This window comes from Engystomops pustulosus, chromosome 11 (assembly GCF_040894005.1).
Source record: "Engystomops pustulosus chromosome 11, aEngPut4.maternal, whole genome shotgun sequence".
Classification (NCBI taxonomy): Eukaryota; Metazoa; Chordata; class Amphibia; order Anura; family Leptodactylidae; genus Engystomops; species Engystomops pustulosus.
In genome coordinates, this window is record NC_092421.1 from 44,101,511 (window position 1) to 44,119,501 (window position 17,991).

Here is a 17,991-nt window from a genome sequence, read left to right on the forward strand (position 1 = left end):
AGTGTTAGAGGCTGTTTGTTGAAGTAGGTTTACGGAATATTTTTGAATGTAATCTACTGTCTAAGAAATTAATGTGTTTATCATAAATCTCATGAGTAAACTTCATGCCTATATCGTTGGTGTTCAGAGCCTCCACAAATTCCAAGAAGAGAGTAGCCTCTCCTTCTCACAGAATCAGTACATCATCGGTATACCTACCAAAAGGAGATGTGGCTGGTATATTGCATGTAATATTTTGAGAACACAACGGTGTCCTCCCACCAGCCAAGAAAGAGGTTCGCATATGAGGGCGCACAAGTCTCCCCCATAGCGGTCCCTCTGACGTGGTGGTAGTAAACCCCTTCGAAGAGGAAATAATTCCTAGTTAGAACAAATTGAAGTAGATCAATCATAAAGTCATTATGTGCTCGATATTGTATGCCCTTAGTGCCAATAAAGTGTCGTATTTAGAGATGAGTGAGCACTAAAATGCTCGGGTGCTCATTATTCGAGACGAACTTTTCCTGATGCTCGAGTGCTCGTCTCGAATAACGAGCCCCATTGAAGTCAATGGGACACTCGAGCATTTTTCAAGGAGACCAAGGCTCTGCACAGGGAAGCTTGGCCAAACACCTGGGAACCTCAGAAAAGGATGGAAACACCAAGGAAATGGACAGGAAACAGCAGGGGCAGCATGCATGGATGCCTCTGAGGCTGCTTAATTGCACCATTATGCAAAAATTATGGGCAACAGCATGGCCATGACAGAGTGACCAAATGAGGCTAGGTAGCATCTAAAACATCCAATAATTGACCCGGACACTGTAGGGGACGGAACGCAGAGGCAGCGGCAGCAGCGGCAGGCTAGAGAGTGTCATGGCGACATACCTAAATGGACTCAGGCTTCAAACCAATTGGTGGCAGAGAGGAACCAAAGGAGGTGAGCAAGAAGCACTGAAATGATTTCCTATGTGAACAAAAGGTTGACGGTATATTTAGTCGATAACACAGCATGGTGGCGTCATAGTGACCAAGTTCTATAACGTATCTGGTGAAACACCCGAAAAATGAGCCTGACACAGCTCTTTTGATAAGGGGACGACATTTGGAGGCAGCCATGGAGACAACTTCCATGATTAAGAGCGACAGTATGGGGCATCCATATTGTGCTGCTATGATTGCAACTTCAGGTCTCCAGCATGGTGGCGACAGATGGGCCGAGTTCCACTATGTATCTGGTGAAACACCTGAAAATTCTGCCTGACACAGCTCGTTTGATAAGGGGATGATGTGCTGCATATCCTCTCGTGCTCCAGCGTCTGGGGTATAGAGAGTTGAAAGATGCGCATGGAGACATTGGTGGACGTTGTGGAGGATCGTGGAGGCAAAATTGACAGGAAACAGCAGGGGCAGCATGCATGGTCTCCAGCATGGCGGCGACAGATGGGCCGAGTTCCACTATGTATCTGGTGAAACACCTGAAAATTCTGCCTGACACAGCTCGTTTCATAAGTGGACGATGTATGGAGGCAGTGAAGTAGTAGTAGATTAAAGGTGCTGCAGTTAAAACTATGTTAGTTGGATCTTGGGATGGAGCTGGCGCTCCGCTGCCAGGCGAGCTTTCGCCTGTCCAAGCCCCTGTCTCTCGGCTCCTCCCCAAACAGCACCTCTAAGAACCTTTTGTATAAGATCAAGTGTAGTAGTGTTCTTATAAGTTTGGGTTATGGCGGGTGAGGGAAATGTAAACAGATGTGCAAGAAGCGCTGAAATAATATCGGTAAATGATAAAAGTTTGCCAGTATATTTTGTGGATATCACAGCAGGGTGGCGACAAAGTTAACAAGTTTGATGTGAAAACCATGAAAACAACCCAAAATTCTGCCTGACACAGCTTGTTTGATAAGGGGATGATGTGCTGCATATCCTCTCATGCTCCAGCGTCTGGGGTATAGAGAGTTGAAAGTTGCGTATGGAGATATTGGTGGACACTGTGGAGGATCGTGGAGGCAAAATGGACAGAAAACAGCAGGGGCAGCATGCATAGATGCCTCTGAGGCTGCCTAATCTTGGGATGGAGATGACGGTCCGCTGCCAGGCGAGCTTTCGCCTGTCCAAGCCCCTGTCTCTTGGCTCCTCCCCACCCAAAATGGGCCTGGGGGCCAGAAGCATTTACTTTGAAAAAATTATAATTTTCAAAGCAGGTCGGGTCGTTTGAATATTTCACCTAGGAATAATAGAATAGCATAGTGGTTCTATATTTAATTGTTTTTTCGGAAATGGTTCCATGATTAAGAGCGACAGTATCCATATTGCGCTGCTATGATTGCAACTTCAGGTCTCCAGCATGGCGGCGACAGATGGGCCAAGTTCCACTATGTATCTGGGGAAACACCTGAAAATTCTGCCTGACACAGCTCGTTTGATAAGGGGACGATGTATGGAGGCAGTGAACTAGTAGTAGATTAAAGGTGCTGCAGTTAAAACTATGTTAGTTGGATCTTGGGATGGAGCTGGCGCTCGACTGCCAGGCGAGCTTTCGCCTGTCCAAGCCCCTGTCTCTCGGCTCCTCCCCAAACAGCACTTCTAAGAACCTTTTGTATAAGATCAAGCGTAGTAGTGTTCTTATAAGTTTGGGTTATGGCGGGTGATGGGAATGTAAACAGATGCGCAAGAAGCGCTGAAATAATATTGGTAAATGATAAAAGTTTGCCAGTATATTTTGTGGATATCACAGCAGGGTGGCAACAAAGTTAACAAGTTTGATGTGGAAGCCATAAAAACAACTCAAAATTCTGCCTGACACAGCTCGTTTGCTAAGGGGACGATGTATGGAGGCAGCTATATGGACGACTTTTGGAGGCAGCTATGGCGATGACGTGTGGAGGTAGCAATGGAGACAACGTATGGAGGCAACTAAAAAGACGACGTGTGGAGGCTGCTATGGAGACAATTTAATTTGGATAGTGCCTGTATGTGGCAGTCCAAAAATGTTTTCAAACCAGAGGAGCATGTAGGTGGTCCTCCAGAAAAATTAAATAGATTGAGTGCCTGTATGTGGCACTCCCAAAAATAGTTTAAAACAAAGGACCGGGTAGGTGGCCCTCCAGAAAAATTAAATACATAGAGTACTGTAAAAAATAGCCAGTTTCCTCTGCTTTAGTGTACAAAGAGGAGGAGAAGAAGGAAAATGAGGAGGAGGAGTGCATAAATTATTCAGGTTGAGCTTCCTTCACCTGGTGGAGAATGGAAATCCTGAGAAATCCAGGCTTTATTCATCTTAATAAGCGTCAGGCTGTCAGCGCTGTCAGTCGACAGGCGTGTACGCTTATCGGTGATGCCACCAGCTGCACTGAAAACCAACTCTGACAACACGCTAGCGGTAGGGCAGGCAAGAACCTCCAAGGCGTACAGCGCCAGTTCGTGCCACATGTCCAGCTTTGAAACCCAGTAGTTGTAGGGAGCTGTGTGATCATTTAGGACGATGGTATGGTCAGCTATGTACTCCCTCACCATCGTTCTGTAAAGATCAGCCCTACTCTGCCGAGACTGGGGACAGGTGACAGTGTCTTGCTGGGGTGACATAAAACTGGCAAAGGCCTTGTAAATCGTACCCCTGCCAGTGCTGGACAAGCTGTCTGCTCGCCTACTCTCCCTCGCTACTTATCCCGCAGAAGTACGCCCTCTGCCGCTAGCACTGTCAGAAGGGAAATACTGTTTCAGCTTGTGCACCAGGGCCTGCTGGTGTTCATGCATCCTCACACTCCTTTCCTCTCCAGTGATGAGAGTGGAAAGATTTTGCTTGTACCGTGGGTCCAGTAATCGGTGCTGGAATAAATTCTTTGAACGCGAGGGTCACGGGATAGGCAGCCTAGCATGAAATCTGCCATATGCGCCAGAGTACCAACGCGCAAGAATTCACTCCCCTCACTGGCCTGACTCTCCATTTCTTCCTCCTCCAACTCCTCTTCTTCTGCCCATACACGCTGAACAGTGAAGGACTGAACAATGGTCCCCTCTTCTGTCTCGCCAACATTCTCCTCCTCTTCCTCCTCATCCTCCTCCACCTCCTCCGATATGCGCTGAGAAACAGACCTAAGGGTGCTTTGGCTGTCAACAAGGGAATCTTCTTCCCCCGTCTCTTGTGATGAGCGCAAAGCTTCCGACTTCATGCTGACCAAAGAGTTTTTCAACAGGCCAAGCAGCGGGATGGTGAGGCTGATGATGGCGGCATCGCCACTGACCATCTGTGTTGACTCCTCAAAGTTACTCAGCACCTGACAGATATCAGACATTCACGTCCACTCCTCATTGTAGACTTGAGGAAGCTGACTGACCTGACTATCTGTTCTGGTGGAAGTTGACATCTGGCAGTCTACAATCGCTCTGCGCTGCTGGTAAACTCTGGATAACATGGTTAATGTTGAATTCCACCTTGTGGGCACGACGCACAACAGTCGGTGAGTGGGCAGTTGGAGGCGGCGCTGCGCTGCCCTGAGAGTGGCAGCATCTGTGATGGACTTCCTGAAATGCGCACAGATGCAGCGCACCTTCGTGAGCAAATCAGACAGATTGGGGTATGTCTTGAGGAACCGCTGAACTATGAGATTTAACACATGGGCCAGGAATGGCACATGTGTCAGTCTGCCGAGTTGCAGAGCCGCCACCCGGTTACGGCCTTTGTCACACACAACCATGCCTGGCTTCAGGTTCAGCGGTGCCAGCCATAGATCAGTCTGCGCCTTGATGCCCTATAATAGCTCTTGGGCGGTGTGCCTTTTATCGCCTAGGCTCAGCAGTTTGAGCACCGCCTGCTGTCGCTTAGCGATGGCACTGCTGCTGTGCCTAGAGCTACAGACTGATGGCGCCATGCCTACGGATGGTAATTTGGAGGAGGAGGTGGCATAGTAGGCCTTTGAGACCTGGACCGAGGCAGGCCTCGGCGTCGGCACTATGTGACCAGCCCCAGGGTCAGACTCGGTCCCAGCCTCCACCAAGTTAACCCAATGTGCCGTCAGCGATATATAGTGGCCCTGCCCGGCAGCACTCGTCCACGTGTCCGTGTTCAAGTGGACCTTGTCAGAAACGGCGTTGGTCGGGGCACGGATGATGTTGCCTGACACGTGCTTGTGCAGGGCTGGGATGGCACATCGGGAAAAGTAGTGGCGGCTGGGGACCGAATACCGAGGGGCAGCCGCCGCCATGAGGTTTCGAAAGGCCTCGGTCTCTACCAGCCTTTAGGGCAGCATCTCCAGGCTAAGCAGTTTGGAGATGTGGACATTGAGGGCTTGGGTGTGTGGGTGGGTTGCACTATACTTCATTTTGCGCTCCAGCATCTGGGTTATGCAGAGCTGAACGCTGGTGGATGCTGTGGAGGATCGTGGAGGCGAAGATGGGGTTTTCACATGGGAGGTGTTTGGGCCGGGGTCCTTTGCAGGGGGCTGCCTAGCAGATGACACAGGGGAAGGAGCAGTGGTGTGCCCGGCATCTGGGTTATGGAGAGCTGAACGCTGGTGGATGCTGTGGAGGATCGTGGAGGCGAAGATGGGGTTTTCACATGGGAGGTGTTTGGGCCGGGGTCCTTTGCAGGGGGCTGCCTAGCAGATGACACAGGGGAAGGAGCAGTGGTGTGCCCGGCCGGAGGTGAACGGGCTTGGTGCCATTGAGTGGGGTGTTTAGCATTCATATGCCTGCGCATACTGGTGGTAGTTAAGCTAGTAGTGGTGGAACCCCTGCTGATCCTGGTTTGGCACAGGTTGCACACCACAGGCCGTCGGTCATCCGGTGTTTCTTTAAAGAACCTCCAGACTTCTGAAAATCTAGCGCTCGCCATGGGAGCTTGACTACGTAAAACATTTGGCGCTGATGCACCATCTCTGGACCTGCCTCTCCGTCTGGCCCCACCACTGCCTCTTCCAACCTGTTCTGGTATAGGACTCGTCTCCGTCTCAGAAGCACTGTGTTCACCCGGCCTATCAACCCAGCTTGGGTCTGTCAACTCATCATCCTCAGATCCCTCAGTCTGCTCCCCCCTCGGACTTCCTGCCCTGACAAGAACTTCACCACTTTCTGACAACCGTGTCTCCTGATCGTCCGACACCTCTCTACACACTTCTTCCACTACGTCAATAATGTCATCATCACCCACAGACTGCGACCGGTGGAAAACCTGGGCATCAGAAAATAGCTCAGCAGCAACCGGACAAGTGGTTTGTGACTCTGGGAAGGGTCCAGAAAACAGTTCCTCAGAGTATGCCGGTTGAAATGCCAAATTTTCTTGGGAGGGGGCAGACTGGGGGGAAGGAGGCTGAGGTGGAGCTTGGAGGAGTGCCGATTTCGGTGACATGTGTGGAAGACTGACTGGTGGACAAATGGCTAGAAGCATTGTCCGCAATCCATGAAATCACCTCTTTGCACCGTTCTGGCCTCAACAGTGCTCTACCACGAGTCCCAGTAACTTGAGACATGATGAACCTAGGGAGTGTAGCTCTGTGACGTTCCCCTGCTCCCTCATCAACAAGTGGTGTCTCACCCCGCCCAGGACCACGGCCTCTGACCCCTGCAGTAGTTGGACGCCCTCGTCCTCTACCCCTAGCCCTCGGGTTAAACATTTTCAAAAATAAAGTGTAAACTGTAAAATTTTTTTTTTGTTTGTTTTTTTGTGTTTTTTTTTTTTTTAAACAAAACGATGCTATCCTTTTGCTATGGCTAGTTTTTAACCTACACTGACAGCACACAACTGGATTTTGTGCTGTGCCTGATGACTTTGAGTTATAAAAGTAAATAAACGTAAAAAAAAAATAAATCAGCAGACTGTGCCTAATTCAAATCAAACCCCTAATAAATTGTCCCACTTTGGTATTTGAGGTGGATATGTGTGTCACTAAGAGCTAAACACAATGGTTGCAAGTCTCCCTCCAAATTCCTCACAATATGGTACTAGCTGCACTACTAGTGCCAGCAAGCCCAGCCACCAGCAAACAAAAAAAAGTAAAATATAACGCTATTGTAGGCCTAAGTAAGCCGTTGGGGTTCTCCTATGGCTGTTTTCTAGCCTACACTGAAAGCACACTGCTTTGCCAGATTACTTTGAGTTATAAAAGTAAATAAACGTAAAAAAATAATAAATCAGCAGACTGTGCCTAATTCAAATCAAACCCCTAATAAATTGTCCCACTTCGGTGTTTGAGGTGGATATGTGTGTCACTAAGAGCTAAACACACCGGTCGCAAGTCTCCCTGCAAATTCCTCACAATATGGTACTAGCAAGCCCAGCCACAAGCAAATAAAAAAAATATATATAACGTTATTGTAGCCCTAAGAAGGGCTGTTGGGTTCTTGTAGAATCACTCCTGCCTAACACTATTCTAATAGAATACCCTAACGCTTTCCCTGACCAGCAGCAGCTCGCTCCCTAACGGCATCCAGACAGAGAATGATCCGAGCAGCGTGGGCAGGGGCCAGTCCATTCCAGGGTCACCTGATCAGGCCAGCCAACCACTGCTATCGACGTGTAAGGGTACCACATCATGCTGAGTGGAGTGTAGAGTCTCCTGGCTTGTGATTGGCTCTGTTTCTGGCCGTCAAAAATCAGAACAGCGCGAGATGCCATTTTCTCGAGCTGGAATCAAGCATCAAGCTCGGACGTGTGTGTTCGCTCATCTCTAGTCGTATTGCATTGAGGCCTAAAGGGTGAGCAATATTGCTATAGAGTGATTCTATTCCGAGGCTCGCTAGTTGTGTTTGTTTGGTTTGCTCGGTGACTATGTCAGTCAACTTAGATATTACATCTTTCGTGTCCCTAATATAGGACGGTAGAGACTATACAAATGGCTGAAGTAAAATGTCAAGATAGATGCTGCATGGTTGCGTCAAGTTGTTGGGACCAGACACAATTGGTAATCCAGGTAACGGGTTTTCTTGTTTATGCACCTTTGGCAGCGCATAAAATGTAGCAATAGTTGGGTTACTGCAATAGAGAAATTTTTATTCATCCTCGCTAATAATATTATCAGAGAGGGCCTTATTTAAAATCGTTTCTAGTTCCCACACATATTCTCTAGTAGGATTGCCCAACAGAACCTCATAGGTGTTTGTGTCACTCAGCAGTCTCAGGGCCATGTCCCTGTAATCAGAGGCATTCATAGTGACGATATTGCCACCCATATCAGAGGGTTTTATAATTAGTTCGTCATTACTCTGCAGAGTTTCAAGAGCTTTCCTCTCTGCCTGAGTGAGATTCGAGTGAATATGTCTCTTATCCAATTTGAGGGATTCAATGTCATTGGTGACGAGCTGGACAAAGGTGTCCAGGTTAGAATATTTAGAAAAGGAGGGAGTCATTTTAGAGCGCAGTCTAAGATTGATCATTGGGGGATTAAAGGGTTGTGGGCCCACCAGGTTTTCTTCCTCTAGAATCATTAAGGCTTCCAAGGCTAGAGTCTCTCTTTGTGCTGCCCTCTTGCTTTCAGTACCCTTCTCCTTATGCACCTTATAGAGTGCTAGTTTGCGGGCAAAAAGGTTAACATCTTTTATCCACAGAAACTTGTCACATTTGCGTGTGGGAGTGAAGGAAAGGCCTTTTTGTAGGAGGCTCAAAGTGCTTGTGTCCATTGGTACAGAGGAGAGGTTAATGACCCTATTCTCCTTGTGATTGTGTTCAATATTTGAAGTGAGGTTGAGAAGAGGGGGAGCTACTTCCCATTGTAGCCCCACTTCTCCCGGTCCCTTAGTTGGACTCCAGGAGGTTGTAGAGGTGTGCCTAAAAAAGAAGGTGTTTGTGATGGGGCATGAGGAAGTGCTGGAGAGAAGGGAGAATGGAGGTCTCTTTTTGTGTCTCTGTGGGGTTCCTTAATAATGTAGAGGAGGGTACATGCAAAGATGAAGCTTGTCCTGATGGTGTGAAGTTGGTACATGCAGTTAATACGCCTATATTCTCAGTCATATCAATGGATGTCGGTCTCTTGTAGTGTGGCGATTTCCGATTTCTGAAATTCTTTCTCTTGTGTCCTCTCACAGGTCGATTCGACCTATTATCTGATCTCACTGATTCGTCTGTCCCTGAGAAGTCTGACTCAGAAATGTCAGTATAGAAATTTTTACGGGTGTTAGCGGGGCCCTTCTCAAAATGACGTCTGTCACGCAGACACGTGTTATGTTTCTTAATCTTAATGTCGTTAGTCAGTGACTCAATATTTCTTTGTAATTTATTCTCATATGTTGGAAACTCGGGATGTTGACGAAAAGTCTGAATGTTTAGTATATCTCTTTGTAATTTACTCACTAATTCTAGTGAGATAACTTTTCTCATAAGAGCATAAATAATCTATCATTCAAAGTGAATTCCCCGTTAGTAATTTATGCCATTCTTTTATGAACTCTGAGTCATCCAAATGTGAGTTGGGGGTTAGTGGGATCTGTAGACCTCTATAAACCAGTCCTTGTTAGAGATAGAACTCTAAACTAGACACCTCCCAACTTGCTTTAATATATTGCTTATAGACCTTATTCAGGTCCTTAAAAGCAGTATTGATGTCACTAAAATTAAAGGGTAGCTCATCTGTAGAAGAAAATGTATTCATAGTTTATTCATAGTTTATACGGTTGAAAAAAGACACTTGTCCATCAAGTTCAACCAAGGAAGGGAAGGGATTGGATGAGGAAGGGATTTAGGGGAAACAATTCTATATAACATAACCATCAATGTTATTTAGGTTTAAAAAGGCATCTAGACCCTTCTTGAAGCTCTCTGCTGTCCCTGCTGTGACCAGCGCCTGAGGCAGGCTATTCCACAGATTGACCGTTCTCATAGTAAAAAAGCCCTGTCGTCCCCGGTGATTAAACCTTGATTTCTCCAAGCGGAGACAGTGCCCTATCGTCTTTTGATTTGATTTAATGTGAAACAACTTACCACCATATTTTTTGTATGGACCATTCATATATTTAAATAAATTAATCATGTCCCCTCGTAGTCGTCTCTTTTCCAGACTAAATAAATCTAGTTGTTTTAATCTTTCCTCATAACTGATATCCACCATACCCCTTATCATTTTTGTTGCTCTACAGCTCCAGGGCATCCTTTTTATGGATCGGTGCCCAGAACTGGACAGCATATTCCAGGTGAGGCCGAACCAATGCCTTTTATATTGGTAATATTACATCCCTATCACGAGAGTCCATACCACTTTTGATACATGACAAGATCCTACTAGCTATAGAGGCAGCTGCTTGACATTGCATGCTGTTACTCAAATTATGATCTACTAGTACCCCCAGGTCCTTCTCAACAAGGGACTCTCCCAGATTTACTCCCCCAAGTACATATTTTGCCTTTGGATTATTGGCCCCCAGGTGCATAACCTTACATTTATCCACATTAAACCTCATTTGCCAAGTGGATGACCAAACATTCAGTGTGTCCAAGTCACCCTGCAGCCTATGAACATCCTCCATAGACTGTATTTCACTACACAGTTTGGTGTCATCTGCAAAAATAGACAGTGCTATTAATTGCTACCTCTATATCATTAATAAATATATTAAATAGTAGTGGGCCAAGCACAGAACCCTGGCGTACACCACTCATAACTGGTGACCATTCCGAGTAGGAATCATTGACCACAACTCTCTGGATACGATCCTTTAGCCAGTTAGCACTCCAATTGCAAATGATTTCTGCCAAACCAATAGCCCTAATTTTACCCATCAGGCGTCTATGAGGGACAGTGTCAAATGCCTTTGCAAAGTCCAAGAACACAATATCCACAGCTGCTCCTCCATCCAGGCACCTGCTCACCTCTTCATAGAAGCAGATAAGGTTAGTTTGACAACTTCTATTCTTAGTAAACCCATGATGGCTGTCACTTATTATACTATTTGATGTCACATACTCCAGTATATAGTCTTTTACTTACCCTTCCAGTATTTTCCCCACAATGGAAGTTAAGCTTACAGGCCTGTAATTGCCTGGTGAAGTTCTAGAGGACTTTTTATATATTGGCACCAAATTTGCCTTGCGCCAGTCACTTGGCACCACACCAGACATTACGGAATCCCTGAAGATGTTAGACAGCGGTACAGCAATAACAGAACTGAGTTCTTTAAGAACTCTGGGGTGTAAACCATCTGGTCCAGGAGCTTGGTACACATTGATTTTATTGAGCTTAGATTGGATCATGTCTACATTCAGCCAGTCTAGTATATTACAGGGTGCATGACCCGCACTGGCACCGCCCTTTTTTTCTCTTTAATTGCCCTTTTAACTGTAGCTGTAAGCCACGTGGGGTGTAATCTAGCCTGTCTATACTTGTTACCTATTGGAATAAATTTAGAACTATATAACCCCAGGATAGATTTGAATTTCTCCCATTTAACATTAGTATCTTCATTTGACAGAATCTGATCCCAGTCTATATCCAGTAGTGCAGCCCTGAATTTCTGTAAATTAGCCCTCTTAAAATTCAAAGTTTTCGATTTTCCCACCTGTTTCTGTTTTTTAAAGTTTAAGAGGAACATAATTATATTATGATCGCTGTTCCCAAGGGGTTCCCGGACACTGACATTTTGGATAATCTCCTCATTGTTAGAAATCACAAGGTGCAACAATGCGTCACCTCTTGTGGGATCTTCTACAAGCTGCAACATAAAATTATCCTGCAGAAAGTTGATAAAATGTCTCCCCTTCACAGATGAAGAAGAGCCCTGACCCCAGTGAATATTTGGAAAGTTAAAGTCTCCCATTATCACAACAGTCCCCCCCCCTGTGCAGCCCACTCCATCTGTTTATATAGGTGACCCTCTATTTCCTCAGAGATGTTAGGGAGTCTATATATTACACCAAAAATAATTTTCTCAAAGCTCTCTTGGCTTTGAATTTCAACCCACAAAGTTTCAGCCTCCTCACACTCTTCTGAGACCACTGACTCATTCACAATCACTTTTAAGTCTCTTCTGACATACAGACATACACCACCTCCCCTCCTATTTGCCCTGTCTTTCCGAAAGAGTGTAAAACCTTGAATATTAACACCCCAAGCATGCGATGCATCAAGCCATGTCTCTGCTACACCAACAACATCTAACTGTCCCTCTAATATCAGAGCCTCAAGGTCACCCATTTTGCCTGTGATACTTCTGGCATTTGTGAACATACAATTAAATTTTCCACAGTTATTTGTCTGATTTAAAGTAAATTTACTGGTGCATATATCCTCACCACCGTTCTGTAACTTGTGGATCTCCTTATCCACTGCCTTAGGCCCCCATACACCGCCCACCTCACCACCCACCAACATAACCTGCCCCCTCTCTGACCTGTCTACCTCTTTAGTGTCTTCCTTATCCTCCTCCCCCGATCCTAGTTTAAATACTCTGCCACCCCTGCTAGGATCTTCTCCCCCAGCACAGCAGCCCCCCTTCCACTTAGGTGCAAGTTATCTGCGGAAAACAGCTTGTACCCCAATGAAAAGTCAGCCCAGTGCTCTAGGAACCCAAATCCCTCTGCTCTACACCAGGATCTGAGCCATGCATTTAACTCCCTGAGCTCCCGCTGTCTGCTCTGTGTAGCGCATGGCACAGGTAGGATTCCGGAGAATACTACCTTGGAGGTCCTTTCCTTAAGCTTTGAACCTAGTTCTTTAAAATTATTCTTCAGGCTCCTCCACCTACCATCTATTCTGTCATTGGTACCAACATGGGCCACGACAGCTGGGTCATCCCCAGTCCCTCCCAGTAATATATCCACCCTTTCCACCACATGTGCACTGGAGCATACCACCAATATTGCTAGCCATATCCTAGTAACAAAACAGTGATAAGTATATAAATCAAGAGATATGTAGATTACTTACAGTTCTGTGGAGTTCTCTTTTTCAAACTCCGCTTTTTTCACCTCCACTTAAACTCACTAGCCACTTGGAATCACAAACCAAAACTGAGCTTGTGTAGCTATGTTCTTTGCATTAATTATTTGTGACAAAAAAGTTGCCATATTTTTAAAGTGGAAGGGGCACTGTTACACTATACCAGAGAGACCATTGCCCCTATGATCCCATGAGTCTATCATGAGGCTCAGCAAGATTAAATTTACCAAAGAAGATGGGAGTGGGATCTCTCCTAGGCAGGTTATTAAAGAAAATCCAAAAGGGCATAGGTGTTGCTGCATGCTTTATCAAACCACTGTAGCTACCTACTGTGCCTGTGGCTAGACACTTCAATTCAAGACGTGTTTTGCAGGCTACCTTACCTGTGCATGTCATCAAGACCACTTTACCTGGCCCTATGCAGTATTGTTTATGCATTTATTAATTGACATATAACACCTACAACCTCCTTGAACATTTGAATGAGAGTAAACCCTGTTACTTCAGGGATAGGATGTGATTAGCATTTTCAGTGGCCCAGACTCTATTGTGGAGCAATAGCCACAGCACACGCACATCTCCTACCGCGATCTGCCCTACTCAGTTTTTGAGTTACTGCACTCTGCAGGTACACCACTATATTTGGTTTCTAGTCTGGCTACCCGGGAAGACCATTTCTAGCTGAATCATTACACTTCATTGATGGCTTTCCTGTGTTTTTAGGTCTCAACATTGGCCCTTTTTGTTTTACTAATAAAAGTTACATTTTAATCTCCTGGCTATGGTGCCTTTGGGTTGATTGATACCCCCTTTTGGATTTTCTGTCTATTACAATCACACAAGCACCCCAGCTGCATACAGCAGCAGAGAGACCCAATGATGTTGTGGAGAGCCAACAGTTTTAGGGTCGATGTCAGTAGTGGCCAGGGTGCAAGGCCAGTGTGTGTTGGGGCAAACCGGTAATTTCCCCAGCACCCTGTTGCACTATTTCAACCCTGGGTGACAATGTGATAGTGTGACTAGTCTCCCTCCACACTGCTCTCTTCCACACACCCTGGAGGTGCATATCTTCCTCATGGGAATCTTCATAAATGTTGCAGATTTAGATGTACAAATTTTGTATAAATATTGCATTTCCATTCACTTCATGCTTTTAAGAAAAACTTTTAGAATGTTCTAACTTATGAAAATAAAGTACTATGAACAATCTAGTCTTCGTTAGACTGTGTCTGTACATGTTACTGCAATTTTATAACAGACAAATCAAAAAAACAGTTTCATCAATTCAAAATATTTCAGGTAAAATCCATGTAGACAGTCAAAATCAAAAAACCTCCGGTGTTTCTTTAACTTTTTTTTCCTATTAATACTGGTAAATTGACATCTACCTTGTAAACATATCAATCCAAATCTGAGCTAATTACTTCAGAAAGAGACATAAGAAAATAAGATGGGACCTCTCCATAAATGTCATGTTAAGTTTATAGTGGTCCGTTTATATGGTGAGAAAATGATCATTTCCTAATCAAGCTGTCACATTGAGTGGCATAGCAGCTTAAGATATCGATATAGCTAGCTCTCTGCAAGAATATAACGGTTGCTTATGTCACCTAGGAAGTTTAGGAGTGTTAATTGGAGAAACAAGAATGACTAAACTTACAGGGATAATAAAATGACTTAAATGAAATACAGTACTATTACTTGATTTAGGGTATTGAGTTGCCAAAGTAAACTACAGCACAATAAGTTCATCAATATACTGTGTGGGTAGTATTCTAAAGGTAACAGCAATGATAGATTTCTCAAGCAGAAGAGATCAATAGGAAAACATTTGTGCTTTCCCTTTTCATTATCTCCTTCCATTATATGATTGTTATATACCCTGCATCTTAATACCTTCTAATAGGTATGCAGTCCAAGAATTCCAAATATTTCAATAAAACAATTTTTTACAGCATACAATTGTGAACAGTGGTCATTACCATGCTTCTGGAAGTCATTAAGAAGAAGTAATAAGAATTTTATTTATTATTTATTTTTTTATTTATTTTGGGGTACATGCATTGTATACATAAGATATATGACTTTAAATTTTATCCTTTAAAGGTGAGGAGATGTTTCCCAATAGGTGTTGTCATCTAATATTTAACAACCCCTAAAAAATGACCAGAAATTTTCATAGTAGTATAAAAGTTTGTAAATTTTAAAATGGCCTTGACTTTGAAACTAAAAGATGACAGGCGTACGGGCCCTCAACTGGCATTATGGCTTGATACAGCTACTTTCCACTTTTTATTTGATTGTGGTATCAAAGGTAAACAGTTGAATAGGAAGGTGTAGACAGCTTTGAGAAACCTTGGGCGCACTAAGATTAGAAACTTTTAGAAACTGGAAGAAAGTTGCTCTGTATATACTACACAATTGAAAGAAAGGTACATGTAGGCGTTTTAATAGCAATGTAAAATTTAACCCCTTAACGCCGCAGCCCTTTTTCGTTTTTGCATTTTCATTTTTCACTCCCCAACTTCAAAAATCTGTAACTTTTTTATTTTTCCATTTAAAGAGCTGTGTGACAGCTTATTTTTTGCATAACAAATTACACTTCAAAATGTTGGTATTTAATTTTCCATGTCGTGTACTGGGAAGTGGGAAAAAAATTCCAAATGCAGTGAAATTGGTAAAAAAAAAACATTTATGTCGTATTCTTGTGGGCTTGGATTTTACGGATTTCACTGTACCACCCAAATTACATGTCTACTTTATTCTATGGGTCAGTACGATTACGGGGATAACAAATTTATATAGGTTTTATGTTTTTTTATACATTTAAAAAAATTAAAGATTAAGATTTTGCCACCTTCTGGCGCTAATAACTTTTTTATACTTTGGTGTATGAAGCTGTGGGTGGTGTCATTTTTTGCAGATTTTGATATCAATTACAATTTTATCATTTTTAGGACTGTGCAACCTTTTGATGACTTTTTATAGAATTTTTTATTTTTATTTAAATGGCAAAAAAGTGGCATTCTCGATTTTGGGCGGGATTTTCCGTTGCGGGGTTAAACGCAGTGAAAAACCGTCATCACATTTTGATAGACCAGGCATTTTCGGACGCGGCGATATCTTATGTGTTTATGATTTTTACTGTTTATTTATATTTATATCAGTTCTAGGGAAAGGGGAGTGATTTGAGTTTTTAGGGTTTTATATATATATATATATATTTTTTTTTTTTTAACTTTTTTTAATTTTAATTTCTACTATATTTCAGACTCCCTAGGGTACATTAACCCTAGGTTGTCTGTAAGATCCTATCATATACTGCCATACTACAGTAGCACATTGTAATGCATCGGTTAACCCAAAGTATCCTTGGGTCTTCGTGAGACCCGAGGCTACCATGACGACAGATCGCTGCTCCCCGATGACGTCACGGGGAGCGTCGATCCTCAGAAAGATGGCGGCACCCATGCGCTGCCATCTTTTTGAAGCCGCCGCCAAAGCTCAGCCCGAAAGCACCCACGATCGGTGCTGGCACCAATTGCGGGTGTTACCGTTAAGCCTTTGCTGCAATATACAGCAAAGTATTACCGGCTATAGAGAGGGCTCGGCCCTCTCCATGCACCTGGACCCGTTATGTGACGTAAAACTACGTCACATGTCGGTAAGGGGTCAACACTGTTGGCAGTGTGTAATATGCTTGGGAGGTAAGAAAATTATAATTTTACATTTGCTGTTTTTGATGCAGATGTTTGGGGAGTTTTTATTGACAAAACTGGGAGTATTTTCTTTTTATTTAATAATTCTTTTATTTTTTTCCAATAAAAAACATACAATAAATATCACATTTATCAAGAACATACATTTAATATAAAATAAAACTAATTATATCATTAATTGCTGATACCATAAAAAGAGAAACATTGACCCATTCTCCCCAATTTCCTAATCTGTTCGAGAAAAAAAGAAAAAAGACCCTCTATCTCTCTCTTACATTTCATCCGTTGCAACCTATTAACTTATCACTTAGGCCAAATTAAGAGAACATTTTTCATATATTCACTACTACCCAAAGCTACCACTGCATACCATTCAGCCATCATCAGCATATCCATCCTTTTTTCTCATTCCTCTACCATAGGGGTGTTCACTTGCTTCTATTTGAGCAGTGATTTCTTCATGCTATCTCTATCATTGCATATAAAACATTGACTGAGAGACCTCTCACCTCCCTCACCCAAGAGACAAGTTTTTTGAGCCAATGGGATAGGATAGCTACCTGATAAATCTTCTGTAACCTTTGTACTATATCTCCATATCGTATGTATTAACCATACCAAACCTTGCAATTTTCTCATTCTGGGATCCTTTGAAGCTGTTTTCTGGGTGTATGGTATGAATTATGTAGAAGAAATAGTTGAGAAATAAGATAGGATTAGAGATGAGCGAGCACTAAAATGCTCGGGTACTCGTTATTCGAGACAAACTTTTCCCGATTTTCAAGGGGACCAAGGCTCTGCACAGGGAAGCTTGGCCAAACACCTGGGAACCTCAGAAAAGGATGGAAACACCACGGAAATGGACAGGAAACAGCAGGGGCAGCATGCATGGATGCCTCTGAGGCTGCTTAATCGCACCGTTATGCAAAAATTATGGGCAACAGCATGGCCATGACAGAGTGACCGAATGAGACTAGATAGCATCTAAAACATGCAATAATTGACCCTGACACTCTAGGGGACGGCATGCAGAGGCAGCGGCAGCAGTGGCAGGCTAGAGAGTCTCATGGCGACATACCCTATATGTAGGTGAAATGATTTCCTATGTGAACAAAAGGTTGACGGTATATTTAGTCGATAACACAGCATGGTGGCGACATAGTGACCAAGTTCCAAAACTTATCTGGTGAAACACCCGAAAAATGAGTCTGACACAGCTCTTTTGATAAGGGGACGACATGTGGAGGCAGCCATGGAGACGACTTCCATGATTAAGAGCGACAGTATGGGGCATTCATATTGCGCTGCTATGATTGCAACTTCAGGTCTCCAGCATGGCGGCGACAGATGGGCCGAGTTCCACTATGTATCTGGTGAAACACCTGAAAATTCTGCCTGACACAGCTCGTTTGATAAGGGGACGATGTATGGAGGCA